This window comes from Saimiri boliviensis, chromosome 19, assembly GCF_048565385.1.
Source record: "Saimiri boliviensis isolate mSaiBol1 chromosome 19, mSaiBol1.pri, whole genome shotgun sequence".
NCBI lineage: Eukaryota > Metazoa > Chordata > Mammalia > Primates > Cebidae > Saimiri > Saimiri boliviensis.
Window position 1 is genome coordinate 14,399,081 of NC_133467.1, and position 6,501 is coordinate 14,405,581.

At 47.6% G+C, this 6,501-nt stretch overlaps 1 long non-coding RNA gene across 1 annotated transcript; it reads right to left on the reverse strand.

The window, feature by feature from the left end:
- Positions 1 to 1,198: 1,198 nt before the first annotated feature.
- On the reverse strand, positions 1,199 to 6,268 carry LOC141582245 (uncharacterized). The gene is made up of 3 exons (XR_012515060.1): positions 5,299 to 6,268; positions 4,954 to 5,130; positions 1,199 to 3,158 (listed from the first exon to the last, which is right to left on the reverse strand). It is a non-coding gene; the product is annotated as an uncharacterized LOC141582245 (long non-coding RNA).
- Between the last annotated feature and the right edge of the window lie 233 nt (positions 6,269 to 6,501).

Sequence of the window (6,501 nt, forward strand, 5' to 3'; positions counted from 1 at the left end):
ATTTTGTGATTCTTTTTCCTTGAGAATAGACTACAGTTTCCTGGTTCTTTATACGTTACATATTCTTGGATTTTTTTCCTAGACATTGTCAGTGTTATGCTATGGAGACTCTAGCTTCTCTTGTATTGCTTCAGAGATGTGTTTTTGGTTTGGTTTGGTTTTAGGAAACAATCAACTTAATTTGGCTAGATGTTAGCTACAAATGCTGGATCTTGGGCAGCAGCTCAAAATCAGTTCATGTCTTCTAGCTCAAGCTGGGCTGGTCTGAATCTGCACCAGATCTGTCTGATCTAGGGGCAGCCAGTGATTTGGGCAGAACTTGAGACTTCCCTTCTCTGACTCTCACTTCTGGGATCCCCTCCTCATTTTCCAAATTGCTTTAGGTGTCCTAAACTGTGTCCCCAGGTCTTCAGGCTAGAAAATATTGCTAATTCCCCACCAAAGTTTCAGCTGCTCTACACACAGTACCAACTGCAGCCTGCCTTCAAACTGTTATAAAAATGGGGCACTTCATTTTATATTGTTTCCCTCTTCCAAATGTTGACTCTGCCCCAGAATCTGCCTGCCTTTTTCACTCTCCAGTGTCTGTATGCAGTGTGTGTGTGTATGTGTGTGTGTGTGTTTTCCAGATGTTATAGTTTGTGTATGTGAGAGGATGAGTTCACAGGAAATTATCTGGTCACAGTGAAAACAGAAGACCAACTTTAAACATTTAAAAAATTTGTTTATATAAATAAGACTATACCAATAAACAGAGCTTGAAACAAACAAACAAAATTATCCACAGTCTTTTTTCAGCTCTAGTCCCTTCTATGTCTTATCTTTATACACCCTTTTTTTTTTTTTTTTTTTTTTTTTTTTTTGAGACTGAGTTTCGCTCTTGTTACCCAGGCTGGAGTGCAATGGCGCGATCTCGGCTCACCGCAACCTCCGCCTCCTGGATTCGGGCAATTCTCCTGCCTCAGCCTCCTGAGTAGCTGGGATTACAGGCACACGCCACCATGCCCAGCTAATTTTTATTTTTGGTAGAGACGGGGTTTCATCATGTTGACCAGGATGGTCTCGATCTCTTGACCTCGTGATCCACCCGCCTCGGCCTCCCAAAGTGCTGGGATTACAGGCTTGAGCCACCGTGCCTGGCCCTTTATACCCATTTTTAACATTGTTATGACAATAGTACTTATAACTTTGTATATTTTTTATATATACCACTGTACCAAAGGGGTGCTGGGAAATGTTTAACAACTTGCTCTCTGGGGATGGGGGTGAGCCCTAATTCGTAGTGTTTGCCAGTTTCTCTGGTGTAAATACTCCCACTATGGCTGATTTCATGCTACTGACATGACATCACGGAATGGAGAGTCGGGAATAATGCACATAGTTGGCTCTCAAGCCAATATGGGCTGGCTCCAGCACACCAACTGCAGTGGTTGTAAAATATTCCGTCATATGAGTGGCTAACGATTTACTCTATTATTCCTACAACATTGAACATTATGGTTCTTTTTAATGTATAGGCATAAACACTTACGCATATCTTTGGTGTTTATCTCTCTTTCCTCAAAAAATTCATTAGGTTAAAATATATATGAACAATTTTGTGGCTCATGGGACACATTGCTGTGGACAAGAGTGACTTTTTTGTTTTTGTATACAGGGTTTTGTTCTGTCACCCAAGCTGGAGGGCAGTGACATGATCTTAGCTCACTGCTGCAACCTCAACTTCCTGGACTCACACGATCCTCCTGCCTCAGCTTCCGGAATACCTGGGACTGCAGATGTGCATCACCATGCCCAAGCTACTTTTTTTTTTTTTTTTTTAAATAAAGTCTTGCTATATTGCCTAGGGTGGTTTCACATGCCTTTGCTCAAATGATCCTTCCACCTCAGCCTCCCAAAGTGCTGGGATTCACAGGCATGAGTCACTGTGCCTAGCCAAGAGTGACTTTATTTTCAATGCTAATCCACCTGACTAACTTCAAGTCCAGGAACAAAATGTCTAGTTGATGTATTACTCTTTATGTAGGAATACCTATTCATTGTTAAGTTTTGCTTTTCCTCTAAAGCAACCCTTGATGCTGCTGCAGAAATAGGCTGTGATGCTGGTGGCCACCTACACTTCTCAGAGCACACACACTTCCAGATACAGTATATTCCACATTTACTGTCAGAGCACATATACTTTTTCCCCAAGATAGAGGCCCTGGGTTTCAGGGGTTGCAGTACAGAGACCTACATATATTGTGGCTGCCCAAGAGCATGCTTCTGTCTCTAAGTTGCCCTAATAAGTGACCTAAAATCAAGAAATTGGATTTGACAGCCGCCTCCTTCGGTTTCTAGGCTGCTTTGCCATTTGGGCATCACTTTGCATGTATGGCCTTTTCATGGAACAATTGTAATTTCCAAAAGTATTGTGCCAATTTATATGACCACAGCTCTGTACAAATGTACCAGCAAGTTTTTAAAGGGGTACCAACACTTTTTACCAGGATCCCACTGTAAATATAAAATAAATATTATCAGTGTATTCCTTCTCTTCCCTTTTCTTTTAAGATTCTGACATAACACTGTGCCAGAGTAAAATTCTAGGCTCAACATTATGTTCCTCACCAGCTTCTTTTGGGGAACTTGGCCTTGAGCAAGGCAGCAGCCAGTCCGCGGAGCTGCCACATAACCAGCTGAGGTCATCTGGAAATAGCACAAGCGGATAAAGAGCAGAAGTGAAGGGTTTGGCAAGATCCCTTCGAGGGGATATCTGCTTGGCTCTCTTTATTTACCATATCCAGCTTCTTTCATATGCTTTTCTCCTCCACCATTTGACTGTTTCTGTGAGACCTGAAGGAGTTCCATTTCACTTTCATCTCCCTGAGAGCTTTATCTCCTACTCTCCATTTCAAGGGAAAATGACATCAGGGGACTGAGAGGAGGAGGAGAGACGGTATTTGGAGAGGAGTCTGTAGTGTCTACTTACGTTGTTATTTTCCTCATCCTTTTGTCTTTGGTGACCCAGGATGACATGTGGAACTCAGCATGGCTTTCAGCCAGAGCAACCTGCTTCCCACAGACCTCTGACTGGCAGGGGTGAATCATGAAACAGCCTCTGTCGTTATTACACTGAAAGGCTCTTGCCCATCTAGAGGTGCTCCTCCCAACGTGTCCTGCAAAGAGCATGACCCTTGGTAAGCAAGCACTCAGGAAATGCTGCCTCCTTCCCTCCTCTTCCCTTTCCTGGGAAGCAGACAGGCTGGATGGATCCAGGGAAGCGGTTTTGCATGGTAGAATAAACAGGAGCTTGGAGCCGGGTAGAACTCATTGGATCCTTAGGTCCTCAGCGGACCTGTGTTTGATCCTGGACAACATCCTTGAGCTCTCTGACTCCTGCCTCTCCTTGGTCACAATGAGGCTTATTGATCTATTTGTTTTGTTTTGTTTATGTTTTTTTCTAGACAGGGTCTTGCTCTGTTGCCCAGGCTGGAGTGTAGTGGCACAGTGACAGCTCACTGCAGCCTTGACCTCCCAGACTCAAGAGATCCTTCCACCTCGGCCTCTTGAGTACCTGGAACCACAGGAACAGGCAACCAGGCCTGGCTAATTTTTTAATTTTTTTGTAGAGAGGGGGTCTTGTTATGTTGCTCAGGCTGGTCTTGAACTCCTGGGCTCAGGTAATCCCCCACCTTGGCCGTCCAGAGTACTGGAATTACGGGCATGAACCACCGTGTGCATTACCTAATTTTGGTAAAGTTGTGCCTTCCCAAATCACCTACACAAAAAGCCCTATGTCACAAGAGAGCTTTTGCAGGGAACTCATGTTGGAAGACTTACTGCTGCTTCTGGGGCTACCCTGGAGGGTGACATTCAGCAAGCGGCAGGACAGCATCAGGCCCTCTCCTCTCCCTTCCTTCATCGAGCCAGATGACAGCTGCAGAGACTGTGGCTGGAGGGGCACCCCATCGAGACCCAGCCTCCATATGGATTCATGTCACTATTGCTCCAGGAGAGCAAAGCCCGGCCGGGAGTCTCTCAGGCCTCTTGGGAGCCAAGCGGCGGTGGAAGTCACTGCTCGTACTCAGGAATGAAGCGATCTCAGAAGGCAGAGGCCGCCGCTGCGAACTAGACAGCCACTGTCCCTCTGTGCTCATATCCAGCCTGCTGGCCAGGTATTACAGGATGGACCCATCCGTAAGGAAAAAACAGCGACTCCCACTCAGACAGCACCCGACTGTCCATGCAGCGCTCGCTGCCTGCTTTGATGGAAGTAGGTGGGGCAAGCACAACTAAGATGAGGGTGCTGAAGGGACCAGGGCTAAAAAGCTGCTCAGGTGACCTGCCTAGTAAGTAACAACATACGCCACAGCCCATCCTGAACCCAGCAGACCACCCCCAGCCCGTGCCAGGAAGCAGGAAGCGACAGCAGAGGCCTGTTCCTCCTGGGGCAGCGCTGCTCACTGTCACCCGGCTGCTTCCCAGGCTCCGAGGTAAGCCAGTCCAGCCCCTTTTCTCACCCCTTAAGCCTCCAGTATGACTTCTTCCCCTTTGTACCTTCACACAAGACCGCACTCCCGTCCCTCTGATGACAAAGTAGAAGCCATCAGCCTAGAAGCCCATTTCCACCCACCATCAAGCTGGAAGCCACCTTGCGCCCTGACTCCTCTTCTGCCTCCCTTCCTGCCCTTCCTCCCATCAACACCGGCCCCTCCACCTGCACTCTGGGTCCCACTTTGCTCCTGACCCCCCCAACCCCATTCACAAATCCCACTTTTTCTCCTTCAGCAAACAACCCACTGTTTGGTCTGTCACCAAAACAAAGCAGAACCCTTATATGACATCCACCCTTCTCCAGATACTGCCCCCTTTCCTGCCCTCTCCAAAGCCTGACAAGAGTTGGTTGCCTTCACGGCTTCCTCACCCTGCCCTCCAGGGCCTGCCCCACTCCCGTCTGTGTTCTGAACTCACCATTCCACTGAAACTGCTGGGCAAGGTCAGCGACCGTCTCTGTGCTCCTCATTCGAAGGTTAGGCCTGTCTTCCTCTGACTCAGCCTCTCAGCAGCTTGTGACACAGCTGATGGCCCCGTCCTTCTTGAAACACGATCTTCTTTCAGCTTTCAGTTTAAGCCAGTTTCATTGGCTTGCTGCGGTAACACATTAACACAAATGTTGCGGCTTACGACAACGCAAAGGTATTATTTTACAAGTTCTGCAGTGCAGAAATCCAGCATGGGGCTCCCTGGGCTAACGTCAGCATGTTGGCTGAGTTGGATTCTTTGTCAGGGGTTCTAGGGGTGAATCCATTTCCTTACTCATTGAGCTTATTAGAAGAATTCAGTCCTTGTGGCTGAAAGACTGAGGTCCTATGTCTGGGCGGGCTGTCTGCTGAGGGCTGGTCCCAGTTTCCAGAGGCCAGCTGAATTTTTGGCTTCTCCATCCTCAGAGCTAGCAGTGGTGGGTCAAGTCTTCCGCATGTTTCAAATCCCCTGTGCCCCTTCCAAGGTCACATCTCTCTGAGCCCCACGTCTGCCTTGTCTATTTGTAAAGAATCGGGTAGTTAGATTGGGCCCACTGAGGTAATCCAGGACAACGTCCCCATCCCAAACTCCTTAACCTCAATTGCATCTGCAAGGTCCCTCTTGTCACGTAAGGTGACATATTCACACATTCCTCAGATCAGGGTCTGGACACCTTGGTGCCCACTGTGGGGCTACCATACCATCTCCTTATTCTCTTCCTACTTCCCCAGCAAGCAGCGCCTTCTCAGTCTCCTTTACTGACTCTTAATGACCCCACGGCTCTAAATGTGAGAGGCCCTCAGACTTCAGCCATCAGCCCTCTTACCTCCTACCCATTCTCTGGAAGCAATCCCATTCAATTTTGTTCCTTGAAAATAATCTGCGGGCCAGCATGGTGGCTCATGCCTATAATCCCAGTACTTTGGAGGCTGAGGTGGATGGATTGCTTAAGCTCAGACGTTTGAGATCAGCCTGGGCAACATGGAGAAACCCTGCCTCTACTAAAAAATACAAAAAATCAGCCAGGTATGGTGGTGCACTCCTGTGGTCCAGCTACTCAGGAGGCTGAGGTGTGAGGATGACGGCTTGAGCCCAGAAGATACCACTGCACTCCAGCCTGGGTGACAGCGAAACTCTGTCTCAAAAATAAATAAATTTGGCCGGGCGTGGTGGCTCACACCTGTAATCCCAGCACTTTGGGAGGCCAAAGTGGGTGAATCATAAGGTCAGGAGATCGAGACCATGCTGGCTAACACAGTGAAACCCTGTCTCTCCTAAAAATACAAAAAATTAGCCAGATGTGGTAGCCTGCACCTGTAATCCCAGCTACTGGGAGGCTGAGGCAGGACAATCACTTGAATCTGGGAGGCAGAGGTGGCAGTGAGCCGAGATTGAGCCACTGCACGCCAGTCTGGACAACAGAACAAGACTCTGTCTCAAAAAAGTAAAATAAATTTTAAAAAAATACATCTGTGAACCAGTGCTCCTAAATTTATA